This window comes from Phodopus roborovskii, unplaced genomic scaffold, assembly GCF_943737965.1.
Source record: "Phodopus roborovskii unplaced genomic scaffold, PHOROB, whole genome shotgun sequence".
Lineage (NCBI taxonomy): Eukaryota > Metazoa > Chordata > Mammalia > Rodentia > Cricetidae > Phodopus > Phodopus roborovskii.
Window position 1 is genome coordinate 113,070 of NW_026126713.1, and position 14,086 is coordinate 127,155.

At 38.5% G+C, this 14,086-nt stretch overlaps 1 non-coding gene across 1 annotated transcript; it reads left to right on the plus strand.

Moving 5' to 3' along the window:
• The first annotated feature begins 13,604 nt into the window (after positions 1 to 13,604).
• On the plus strand, positions 13,605 to 13,733 carry LOC127214446 (small nucleolar RNA SNORA61). The gene has a single exon (XR_007833845.1). It is a non-coding gene; the product is annotated as a small nucleolar RNA SNORA61 (small nucleolar RNA).
• Positions 13,734 to 14,086: the final 353 nt, after the last annotated feature.

Genomic DNA, 14,086 nt, shown 5'->3' on the forward strand with positions numbered 1-14,086 from the left:
GAAATGTGGGATAACATGAAAAGGCCAAACCAAAGAATAATAGGCAGAGAAGAAGGTGAAGAACCCCAGCTCAAAGATGCAGAAAATATATTCAAAAAAATCATTGAAGAAAACTTTCCCAATCTGAAGAGAACTTTTCCAATTTGAAGAAATTATGCTAATGAAAATACAAGAAGCATACCCAAAACCAAATACACAGGACATAAAACAAAACAAAACAAAACAAAAAAACTCCCCTTGACTCATCATAATCAAAACATCTAACATACAGAATAAATAAAAAATATAAAGGACAAGAAGAACAAAGGCCAGGTAATTTATAATGGCAGACCTATCAATCAAAATATCAAAATTACACCTGACTTCTACATGGTAACTCTCAAGGCCAGAATGTCCTGGATAGATGTTCTACAAGTACTAAGAGTTCACAGATTCCAGCCAAGGCTACCATACCCAACAAAACTCTCAATCACTGTAGATGGAGAAAACAAGTTATTTAATGACAAAGCCAGATTTTCACAATACATATCCACAAATCCAGCCATGGAGAATGTTCTGGAAGGAAAACTCCAACACAAGGACGTTAACTACAATAACAAACAACTAGCCAATCGATAACACCCCTTCACCAGAACCCAAATGTAAAAGCATAGGAAATATACACAACAATACCACTGCCAACAACAACAAAATGAAATCTAAAACAAATAAGAATTAACAATTAATGAATGAATGGTCCTTACTTTCCACCAACATTAATGGTCTTAACTTGCATATAAAAAGACACAGTCTAATAGAATTGACCTGAAGACAGAATCTACCCTTTCGGTGTAAAAAAGAAACACATCTAAGCTTCAAAGACAGATACTAACCTAGAGAAAAAGGGTTGGGGAAAGAACTTCCAATCATTTGGGCCCAGGCAGCAAGAAGGTGCAGTTATCCCAATATCTACCAAGTTAGACTTCAAACCAAAATCAACCAAGAAAGATAAAGAAGGCCATTTCATACCCATCATAGGAGAAGTCCATCAGTACAAAGTCTCAATTCTGAACATCTATGCTCCATATACAAAGGCACCCACATATATAAAATAAACACTAATAAAACTGAAAGCTCACATAAACCTCACACATTACCAAACTTTTTATGGGGCTTGTTACACAAGTCACACAAATGCACAAATAAGAAAGAGAACTACAGACCAACATCACTCATGAACATTGATCCAAATATACTATATTAAATACAGGTATATTGAATCCAAATTCACATCAGAGGACTCATCCAACATGATCAAATAGGCTTCATCCCAGGGATGCAGGGATGGCTCAACTTACAAAAATCTATCAATGAGACCCACAATAAAAACAAATGGAGAAGGAATAACAACATTATAATCCCACTAAGATGCTGAAAAGGCCTTTGAAAAAATTGAACATCCTTGGAAAGATCAGGGAAAACAGAAACATACCTAAATATAATAAAAGCAATATATAGTAAATCAACAGCCAACATCATACTGAAAGGAGAGAAGCTTAAGGCAATTCCTCTAAAATGAAGAACATGACAAGACTGCCCTCTCTCTACATATCTCTTCAATAATGTACTTGAAGTTCTAGTTAAAGCAATAAGAAAACAAAGGGAGAACAAAGGGATACAAATTTGAAAGGAAGAAGTCAAAATGTCACTATTTGCAGATGATATGATAGTTTCCATAAGTGGTCCGATAAACTCTACCAGGGAACTCCTATGGCTGGAAAACACATTCAGCAAATTACCAGGATACAAGATTAAGTTAAAAAAAAAAAAAAAAAACCTTATGTCTACTATATACAGACGATGATGTGGCAAAGGAAGAATTCACAGAAACATCTAATGGATCAAAGACCTCAACATAAAACCAGCCACACTTAGAAGAGAAAGTGGGAGGCACTCTTGAACAAATTGGTACAGGAGACAGCTTCCTGAACATAACACCAGTAGCCCAGTCACTGAGATTGGTAATCCATAAATGGGACCTCCTCAAATTGAGAAGCTTCTGTAAGGCAAAGTACACAGTCAGCAAGACCAAATGGCAGTGCACAGACTGGGAAAATTCTTCACCAACCCAACATCTGACAGAGGGATGATCTCTACAATAGACAAATAACTCAAGAAACTAGTTACCAAAACAACAAATGAAGAGAGAATTCTCAATAGAGGAATCAAAAATGGCTGAAAGAGACTTAAGAAAGTGCTTAACAGTCTTTTAGCCAACAGGGAAATGCAAATCAAAACAACTTTGAGTTACCATATTATTCTTGCCAGAATGACTGAACTTAGAAACACCAATGGCATCTTATGGTGGAAAGAATGTGGGGAAAGGGTAACACTCCTTCACTGCTGGCAGGAGTGCAAATTTGTACAGCCATTTTGGAGATCAGTATTGTGGTTCCTCAGGAAAATCGAAATCAGTTTACCACAAGCCCTGGCAATTCCACCCTTGGGCATATACACATCCATGTTAACAGAGACATCTGATCATCTGTGTTCATAGCAGCATTATTTGAAATAGCAAGAATCTGGAAGCAACCTAGAAGCCCCTCATCTGAAAATTGATAAAGATGTTGTCCATTTACACAATGGAATACTACTACTCTGCTAAAAAAAAAAAAAAAAGAACAATGGAATCTTGAAATTTGTAGGTACATGGATGGAACTTGAAGAAATCATCCTGATTGAGGTAACCCACTCATAAAAAGAGGAACATGGTATTTACTCACTTATATATGGATTTGAGACATAGAGCAAAGGATTGCCAGCATATAATTCTCACCGCGAGAGAAACTAGTATACAAGGAGGAACCAAAGACAATAATACAAGGTCCCTCACAGAAGGGGAAAGGACAGGATCCCCTGAGCATATTGGGAGTGGGTGGGGTCAGTGAGTGGAGTGTCAGGAGAAAGAGAAGGGGAGGAGCGGAGCACATGTGGGACCAGGAAGATTAAATTGGGAGACTAATACATGAGAGAGAAAAAGAAAGAGAATATAATAGAGGGAGCCATTATAAGTTTGAAGAGAAAATTGACTCAGAGACCTACAAGGATAACCCCAATTATCAATCTGAGCAATCGTAGAAAGTCTACCTTAAATTCCCTTCCCTGATAATGAGATAGATAACTAATTTATATGCCATCATTAAGCCCCCACCTAGTAGCTGATGGCAATACAAGCAGAAACTCACAGCTAAACACTGAGCTGAACTCTTGGAATCCAGTTGTAAAGAGGGATGAGTGATAAGAAAAGTGGTCAAGACCAGGCTACTGAAACCAACAGATACAGCTAACCTGAACAAGGGTCAGCTCATGGCCCCCAGACTGATAGCTGGGAAACCAGCATTGTACTGAATCAGATCCCTGAACGTGGACCTCAGTTAGAAGGCCTGGGCAGTCTAAGGGACCTCTGACAGTTATACCAGGATGTGTCTGTGGTGCATAAAAGGACTTTGGGAGCACATTCTCCGTGGAGGAATACTCCTTTAGCCTAGAAGCAGGAGGGAAGTTCTAGATACTACTCCAAATGATTAGACAGATTTTGATGTCCCCTCTTGGATGGCATCACCCTCCCTGTAGAGTTGGGGGGGGGGATGGGATGTGAGGGTGTGAGCGGGCCATTATGGAAGGAGGGAGTGGGAACTAGGATCAAGTTTTATTATAGTAAGTCACTATGTTTGTTAGTAAGAGGGCCAATAACTACAACTATGGCTTGTGTTGTTTTGTTTGGTTTTTATGACAGTGTCTCATAATGTAGACCTGAAAATCACATTTTAAACCAGATTGGCCTCTAATTCACATAGATCCACCTGTGTTTGCTTCTTGAGTGCTTGAAGTAAAGGTTGTAGACCCAATATTTTTAATTGGTAGTCAAAAATAATAAGAGAGTGAGCCCAATCCCCACAGAGGGATACTCTCTTAGCCTAGACACAAAGGGGAGGACCTAGGCTTTGCCCCAAATGATGTGACAGACTTTGATGATCCACCATTGAAGGCCTCACCCTTTCTATGCAGCAAAAGAAGGATGTGATGGGGTCTTGGGAAGATGGGACGGAGAGAGAACTGGGATTGATATCTAAAATAATATTGTTTCTAATTTAAACTTTTAAAAAGGAAAAAAAGAACAAGAGAATAAATAATCCCAGCACTAGCAGTAACCCTGCACTACTTTTTTCTTTTACTAACGAGTAACAGGTAAATTATTGAACAGTTACTGTGTGCCAGAACTGTTACGAGACATTTCTGTGGGCAATTAAACTAGTCAACAGCCATACAAAACTATTATTTCCATTGCATAAAAATGAAAACAAGGTACAGAGAAAGCAGTCAGATACCATGTAACAATAAGTCTCTGAGAAATGAAGCAACAAGGCATTTCATCACTGTGTGGACATCAGAGTATACTTAAAGAAACAAAGATGGCAAAGAATCAATGGGTGGCATTGTCCTATTTGTGGTCCATTTTGTACCACCATGTTATTATATGACACATGATTGTCACCGGGAGCAGGCTTTGGGAGCATATGGCCTCTTCCTACTTCTAGTTTTATCCGTCTTCTTCAACTTTAAGGGGGTTATGATCTCTCCTCTTCCTGCTCTAAGAACATGCTCCCATGCTCCCCTCACTATCATGGGCTCTCCCTTTGGAACTGTACACCAAAACAAGTTCTCCCATCTACTAGTTGCCTTGACCTGAATAGTTTGGTATTTAGGTGCTTTTGTTTGTTTGTTTGTTTTCTTTTCTGCCATTGTATTTTATCACAGCAACAGAAAAGTAACTAATACAACCTAAATGTTGAAATTTAAACTCTACTGATAGAACTTCGAAGAGAAATCACATATATAAAGCAGTATACTAAACTTCTAGATTCAAATATTTCACTTCTTCCCAATATTAAACTTAAAGAGCTGAACATAATGTATCAGTCATGGAAAAAAAAAAAACAAGAAAATAACGTGAATGAAAAAAAGCAATATAGAAAATAAGTTAACCAAAAGTATAGCCTATAGAGGCAAGAACTTATTCTGATATTTATACAGTTTTACAAAGTTTCTATGTCCTACCCTGAAGAACAGCTTGTGGCATAATTCAGCTTGATCTGTGAGTTGATTCAGAGCAGAATATATAATACTATTCAAAATAGACATACTCATTGGGCTTTTTGTCAACTTCTCACAAACTACAGAAACTTGGCAAAAGAGAATCTCTACTGAGAAAAATAACTCCCCAGGACATGCTTGAGGCAAGCCTGTGGGCATGTTCTCCATGACTAATTGATGTAAGAGAGACCCCAGCCAATGCAAGTGGTGCCACCCCTGGGTTATATAAGGAAGCTGATCAATCCATGGAAAGCAACGCAATAAACAGTCCTCCTCCATGGCCTCAATTTCAGTTGTGCCTAGACTTTTCATTATGACCAGTGTGATCAGGACAGCAACAGAAAATAAAGTAATACATTAAATCACAGTGTGAACACATACAAACAGAACACAATGCATATTTTCACCACTACTTTGAAAATGGACAAAAAAAAAATGTGTTGCACCTTTGAATTTTTAAGCATTATTCATTAACTTCATTAACTCATTAACCATTAACTGGTAAATTAGCAAATACTGGGGCCACTGGTTCCTGGCGTAATACAGGATTACTTCTCTGTTGATCACTTTTCATGAAACATATGATGTAAAGAATACACAACTTTGAATCCTGTGTATTTTATTTAAAACTCGCCATGGGACTGGAGAGATGGCTCACACCTAAGAGTGCACAAACTGCTCTGGCAGAGGACACAAGTTCAGTAATCAGTAACCACATGGCAGCTCACAAGCATTTGTAACTCAGTTTCAAGAGATCCAACGCCTTCTTCGGGCCTTAGAGAGCACCAGGCACAGGCATTGTGCATAGACATACATACAGGAACTCTCACATACACATAAAATGAAAATAAATATCCATGGGCAGGAGCAATAGTTCAGCCATTAAGAAGAGTACATCCTGCTCTTGCAGAGGACCTGAGCTCAGTTCCCAAGACCCATATCCAGTGACTCATAACAGCATGTTATCTACAATTCCAGGGAGGGCCAACATTTCTGACTTCTACATGCACCAGCACTTATTTTTACAGGTTCACACACATCATACATAATTTAAAAGAGCAAATCACAGTTTTGTTTCTTTATTTTGCTTTGGTTGATAAGATGGGGTTTCTCTATGTAGCTTTGTAGACCAGACTCACAAAGATTCAGCAGCCTCTGCCTCCTGAGTGCTGGGATTAAACGTGTACACCATCCATGCCCAGCATAATAAATCATTTTTTAAAACTAGATAAAATCTACAATGGTGGAAAACATCTGTTCCAAGCACTTGGGAAGTGACAGCAGAAAGATCAGGAGTTAAAAGTCACAGCTGACTGTAATCAGGGTCAAGCCAGCATGGACTACATGAAACAGTCTCGAACAAAATAAAACACATCTTGGTTAACATAAGTTGTGTATTTCCTAAAGTAAATTCCCAACCAACAGCACTGTAAGTTAAGACAAAACAAAGTTAATCTTATACATGGCATTTTTTTCACAAAGTATATTATGGCCTTCTCACCATCAAGAACACGTGACAGCACTCAAGCACATGTTTGGGTTCTATGTGAACAGGTACCTCACCAAATAAACAATTCTAAAAAGAAGAGGTAGTCAGAGAAGACAATTGTTTACAGAATGAGAACTGAAAGAAATTGCTGTGTTAGCCCTCAACCAGGAGTTCTCACACTGGGCCTCTCAGAATCTTCATCATTCTCAGTTTACAAATCAAAGGCCAGCAAATATCTGGGGAAAAAAAAACAGGCTTTAAGGTTACAAACAAATTTAACAATGGACTTTACATCGCACACACACATACATAAATACATGCACACTTAATGTATGAAGGAATAGGACAGACAAGGGACTTCCAAAGGGCAATAAAAGTCAAAGTGTGCTTGGTTTTATAATGAAAACTCTAAACTATAATTCTTATTAGGAAATCTGCAATTGCAAGATTGGTATCACAAGGGTCTTTTCTCTGCCTTATCTGGACATGTCAGGGCAATGTCTCATATTGCCATCAATATTTAAATACACTGAGTACAATTTTATTTATTTATTTTCATTTTACATATTAATCCCAGTTCCCCCTTCCTCCCTCCCTGTTTCCCTCTGTTCATACCCCCATGCCCCCGACCACACTCCTCTCCCACCCCCCACTCCACATGTAGGGTGATGTCTTCCAGGAGGGGTCATCTAAATCTGACACATCATTTGGAGTAGGGACTAGGCCTTCTCTCCTGTCTCTAGGTTAAGGGAGTATCCCTCCATGGGGGATGTGCACCCAAAGTCCTTTTGTGCACCAGGTACATATCCTGTTTCCACTGTCAAGGTCCCTTAGACTTCCCAGGCCTTCCGGCAGAGACCCATGTTTAGGGAGTCTGAGTCAGTCCAATGCTGGAATCCCAGCTATCAGTCTGGGGGCCTAGTAGCTCCTCCTTTTTTCAGGTTGGCTGTCTCAATGTATATTTGTAGCCTGGTCTTGTCCTCTCTCTCTGCTTCTGAATTCCTGTTTTGCTCAGTGGTTACTTGTGGGTGTCTGCTTCTGTTTCCATCTGCTGCTAGATGATAGCTCTATGATGGTGGATAAGACAGTCCTCAATCTCATTATCAGGGAAGGGCATTTATGGTAGCCCTTCCACTGTTGCTCAAATTGTTACTTGCAGTGAGACTTGAAGGTCTCTGGATATTTCTCTAGGTTCATTTTTCTCTTCAAACATATAATTGCTCCCTCTATTATGTTCCCTCTCTCTTCTCATCTATTCCTCCCCTGACTCAATCTTCCTAGGCCCACATGCTTTCCTCTCCTCCCCTTCTCTTCCTCCTAGCTCCCTCTCCACTCACTGCCCCACCACTCCCCATATGCTCAGGAGATCTTGTCCCTTTCCCCTTCTGTGAGGGAACTTATATGAATCTCTTAGAATCCTCTTTGCATCTTAATTTCTTTGGCAGTGTTAATTATAGGCTGGTGATCCTTTGCTCAGTCTAAAATACATATATGATTGAGTACATACAATTTTATTCTTTTTGTGACTGGGTTACCTCATTCAGGATAGTTTCTTGAAGGTCCATTCACTTTACTGCAAATTTCAAGATTCTATTCTTTTCTTTTCCGGCAGAGTAGTATTCCATTGTGTAAATGTGCTATATCTTCTTTATCCATTCTTCAGTTGAAGGGCATGTTGGTTGCTTCCAGATTCTTGTGATTACAAACCATGCTTCCATGAACATAGTAGAACAGAAATCTGTGTTGCATGGATGTGGATCAGTTGGGTATATGCCTAAGATGGCGATTGCCGGGGCCTGTGGTAGACTGATTCCCATTTTCCTGAGGAACCGCCTTAATGATCTCCAAAATAACTGTACAACTTTGCACTCTCACCAACAGTGGAGGAGTGTTCCCCTTTCTCCACATCCTGTCCAGCATAAGTTGTTCTTGGTGTTTCTAATTTTAGCCAATCTGGCAGCAGTAAGATGGTATCTCGAAGTTCCTTTATTTGCATTTCCCTGATAGCTAAGGACTGTGAGTACATTCTTTAGTGCCCTTCAGCCTTTTAAATTTCCTCTATTGAGAGTTCTCTATTAAGGTCTGGACCCCATTTTTAATAGGGTTATTTGGTATTTTGTTGACTAGTTTCTTGAGTTCTTTGTATATTTTGGAGATCAGCCCTCTGTCAGATGTAGGATCGGTGAAGATATTTTCCCATTCTGTGGGCTGCCGTTTGGTCTTGTCAACTGTGTCCTTTGCCTTATAGAAGCTTCTCAGTTGGGGAGGTCCCATTTATTAATTGTACATCTCAGTGTCTGTGCTACTAGAGTTATGTTCAGGAAGCAGTCTTCTGTACCAGTTTGTTCAAGGGTACTTCCCACTTTCTCTTCTATGAGGTTCTACGAGTTTCAGTGTGGAAGGACATATGATGAGGTCTTTGATCCACTTGGACTTGAGTTTTGTGGATGGCGATAGACATGGGTCTATCTGCAGTCTTTTACCCACCATCATCCAGTTGTGCCAGCACCATTTGTTGAAGATGTTTTCCTCCTCACGGTATATACTTTCAGCTGTTTTGTCCTAAATCAGGTGTCCGTAGCTGTGTGGGTTAATGGCAGAATATTTGATTTAATTTCATTGGTGACCTTGTCTGTTTTTGTGCCAATACCAGGCTGTTTTCAGGACTATAGGTCTGTTGTAGAGCTTAAAGTTGAGGATGGTGATGCCTCCTGGAGTTTCTTTATTGTACAGGATTGTTTTAGCTATCCTGATTTTATTTCTTTTTCTGTATAAAGTTGATTATTATCCTTTCAAGGATATTGAAGAATTGATTGAGCACAAATATTGATTGGAAACCCACTATTTTCCTTTCAGTTTAGGCACTGGGAATATAAATAAAAATACCATACTTCTTACAGAGTTTAAATTAATGTGAAGCGGAGGACGTTTAGAGAACAAAACAAGATGTGACGAGAAATAACGGAACAAAATAAGAGATATTGGTTTAGTTAGGGTACCGAGAAAGCCTTCTTTAAGATGACAGCGGGACCCCACATCTGAATGAAACAAAGATTCAAAAATGCAAGCACATAGAACACCACATAGTGAAAAAAATAAAAAGAAGGAAAGAAAAAGCTTGAAAGATGAAAGACCTTACCATACAGATGTGCTGGGCACACCAAAAATGAAGAAAGCCAATGGCAATAGATAGCAACAAAGAAAAGAGACATAGAATAGTCTATAGCTTCTCACAAGGTGGGTATGGTAAACTTGGTTCTGAGAATCTTGTTTTAAGTCTGTTTAAAACATTTGAGGGGGGGTGCAGGAAAGACTGTGACAGTATGCACAATTTATGTTTTAGGAGTTATTCTGAGTTTACAGAGAAAAGACAGTGTAGGAAGATATAAAGACATTCATAGGGCTACTGTAATGAACCAACTACTGCTAATGATGGCTTTAACCAGAGTATTGGTAGATGATAAAAAGCCATCAGATTAAAGGTTAAGAAATTTGACAGAATTTGATGATAAGACAAACAAATATGGGACACAAAAGGGGCACTGAAGGATGACTAGCAGCTGCCCTGTTCACAAATACAATGATACTGCCATTTAGTAACTACATCAAAGAATATTAAGCAAGACTAACTTGCGCAGAAGAAAGGAGTCAGTTTTATATACAATAGGAAGTTCCATCCAAAGACACCGCTCAGATTCCTGGACCCTGTATGTCAGCATGAGTTTAAGGCAATAATCTGATAAATGTTACCAGATACTGAGAAAGGTAGCTTGGGAATTCCAACATATTTACATTTTGTTCATGAAGAAAATCGTCCAAGACAAAATAACATTCTTAAAAATGAATGATGTAGCCAGGTGATGTAGGGCACTCCTTTAAAACTAGCAGTCAGGAAGCAAAGGCAGGTGGATCTCTCTTAGTTCAAGGCCAGCCTGGTCTACAGAGTGAGTTCCAGGATAGGCTGCAAAGCTACACAGACAAATCCTGTCTTGAAAACACAAACAAACACCAAATTAAAAAAAAAAAAGAAACAACATGAATGATTCTATGTAATTGATAACATCCAATAATCAATGTGTAAAGCCTCTAATACATAACATGCATTTAAAGACATTTCACTTGCCATTCACTGGAGTTACCAAACACCTCTCACCTGTGAAGCATCCTTTCATTGTCTTGGTACAGCTCCCTCATCACTGTGATTTTCCTTTGAAGCTTCTGTTTCTCGATTTCAAGTTGTGTATTACCTGACTGCAAAGACACTTGTTCAGACTTGAGACTTCGCATATGCTCTAGACAAAGGTACAAAATCATAAAGAAACTAAAGGAATTAAAGAAATTCTTCAGTTCTTAATAAAGAAATTAAAGGAATTTCATACAATTAAAAACATATTAAAAATATTAACGATACACAAAGTTGGTCAGATCACTGTGACTTCAAAACCCACCTACTTTATAAAGATACACAGAGAAGCCTATCTTGAAAACAAAAATCCTTAATCACATGCCTAGGGTTTTTTTAAATGTATATGGAATCACTCAGACAATATACAATTAAAAATATGTCTTAAAATTTAGTGGCTAGAGATGGTAAGGGGAGTGTTTGTTTTTCCAAAGGTCCTGAGTTCAGATCTCAGAAACTACATGGTGGCTCACACAATCTGTAATGGGGTCTGGTGCCCTCATCTGGCTTGCAGGTGTGCATCCAGTCAGAAAATTGTATACATAATAAATAAATAAATCTTAAAGAAAAAAAGATAATTGACAAGATTGGACATGCCCAGGGACATACAGCTATAGACAATTACTATACACAACAGTTCAGTTACTAATACCATAATAAATCAGTCTTTTTTTCAGTCTAAATTGTTCATGTGCTGTCATTCAAACTAGCTGATAATAAGTGTTCATTTCCAGTTTCCTGAGAGACCAAGACTCAAACAAAATGAAGACTGGAAAGAATAATGACTTTTACATTATTTCAACTGCTATACTACTGAATCACCCACAAAATTGGGGAGATAGCTCAGTCAGTAAGGTACTGGCTAAACAAACATGAGGACCAAAGTTTGGGTCATGAGCACCCATATAAGACCTGTCTGAGTGCTGAAAAGGGAAAAAACAAGATCCCTAGGGCTTACTGAGCAGCACAATCCAGGTTTAATGACAGCTTTCTCAATGAATAAGGGGGAAAGCAATTGAAGGAAAGCCTGAATATCTACCTTTGTCCTCTATATACATATGAATACAGACACACACAAAATGGATTAACAATTATAAGTGATTGTGAATTCTGTATGAACTAGCATACCATTATTTTTACATATCTCATTTTTTCTTTCATTATGATTAATACAACTCTACACAGCTCTAATATTAAAATGAGAACCTCAACTCTGACCTGCTCTAAGGTATCATTCCCAAAACATATGTGAACCAATCGAATACAAGAAAAAAATGCACTATACTTCAAAAGGGCCGTTTCAAAATCATAACAAGGAAAAGTTTAGTAACTATGTGCAATGGGATGTTATTATTCTAAAATGCAAGCTAAATAAACATATGGACCAAAAGAAAAGTTTGTGTCGATACAGTAATAGCAAAGGGAACGTGTACAGGAAATCATGAATAGTTGACTTCTGCAAAAATTGTAAAGCTATATCAGAAAAAAAAAATGCCCATCCATGCTGTCTGCCAGATCTAACAAGTCACTTATCAAGAAATCAATGGTCAATACAAGCTGTAATATAATTGAATCATACTAATGCAAAGAAGCCTTAAAAAACAACACAAATTATTTTACCATTATACACTCAAGCTCTTTTTTCTAGTGTCTTACTTTATCTCATTTTAAAACTTTTAAAACTAAGTGTTTGGGAGACGTGGAGGGCAGGGGCTCAGAAGGAAGGGGACTGGGAAAAAGTATAGCTCAATTCAAAAAACGGGGGGGTGTGTGTGTGTGTGTGTGTGTGTGTGTGTGTGTGTGTGTTCACCTCAGCCTGCATGCCCAGGTGGGCAAAGGTCAGAGGACAACTAGCAGGGGTCTGTTCTCTCCTTCCACTGGAGACTGAATTCAGACCATCAGGCTCAGAAGAAGGGGCTTTTATGCACTGAACCCAGACACTATAATAGGGCACTGTACAGGCCAGGTGCAGTAATTTTAAGCCTATATAAAGCAGACATGTGAGAAGCTGAGGTAGAAATGTGAGGACTTCAAGAAGCCTGGGGTTACATAGAAACATGCATTTAAAGGAAGGACACTATAAATTACCAAAAAGGCCAGAATCTATGGGAGATGAGAGATGGTTAGAGAAAAATGCTCCCATATGTTAAAAATTAATTATTGAAAAATTTTATGACGCATTAAGGAAAGAATGTTGGGGCTGGAGACATGGCTCAGCAGTTAAGAGCAATGAATGCTCTTCCAGAGAACCTTGGCTCAATTCCGATCACCCACAGGGCAGCTCAAAACTGTCTGTAACTCCAGTTCCAGAGGATCTGACACTCTCACACCGACATATATGTGAGCAAACTCCCAATAAAGTAAATAAATAAAAAACATTAAATAATTTTTTAAAACACCATGGAAAAAGAAAAGGTGGATTTGGAGGAACGCTCTACACACACAAGAGTTTCCCATATTATTTGGTGGGGGGGGGGGGATTAAGACTGGCCAAGAGAAGGAGTAAACAATGGAATAACTGGTGAACTAATTGCTTGCTACACTGGTACTTCCTACTAAGATACATGTACGTTAATGTATGCCTCGATAAAGCTGCCTTGAAAACAGAGTGCCTATTCCTCTCTGTATCTTCCACACTGTTACTACTATTCTCAGATAGCAGCATTTTTTTAATTAGACTAATGTTTTTTCAGGTCTAATAACAATACAATTAGTATAATCAGTGAGTAGGGCAATTTAATCCAATGGTTCAATCTTTTTTAAGCATTTTGCTCATTAAAAGTCTTAAAGGCCTTTGAGACCCTTTTGGTCTTTTTCTCATCAGATCTCAACCCTGGTCTTGAAGGTTATAAAGAAGATAAAGTACACTGAAGCTGGCCTCACAACGATGAAGTCTGGTATAGAGCATAGGTCCAGATTCAAATGGTTCTGGCTATCGTTTGGAAGACAGAATAAGTTAAGAATGAAAAGGAAGAAATGTGAAGTTCTGGGCAGCCGTGGCAATGGTTGACTACATATTGACGTTTCTTGTATTCATTGAGAGGATTATTTTGTTGATGTTGATTTCTGGTAGGTTTATATTCAGCTGTGTAATCAGTGAAGGGGCTTTGCCTGTGATCATAGGTGTAGAGTTAGAAACAGGCAGGAAAAGCATCAGGCAGGTAAAAATGAAGCTCTACAAGCAGAAGTTTTTGTCTTATGTTGCATCATTTAAGCAAGTGTAACAGGATCAATAAAGCCTGTTTTGAAAAGAAAATATAGATGAGGAGAAAAAAAAAAAA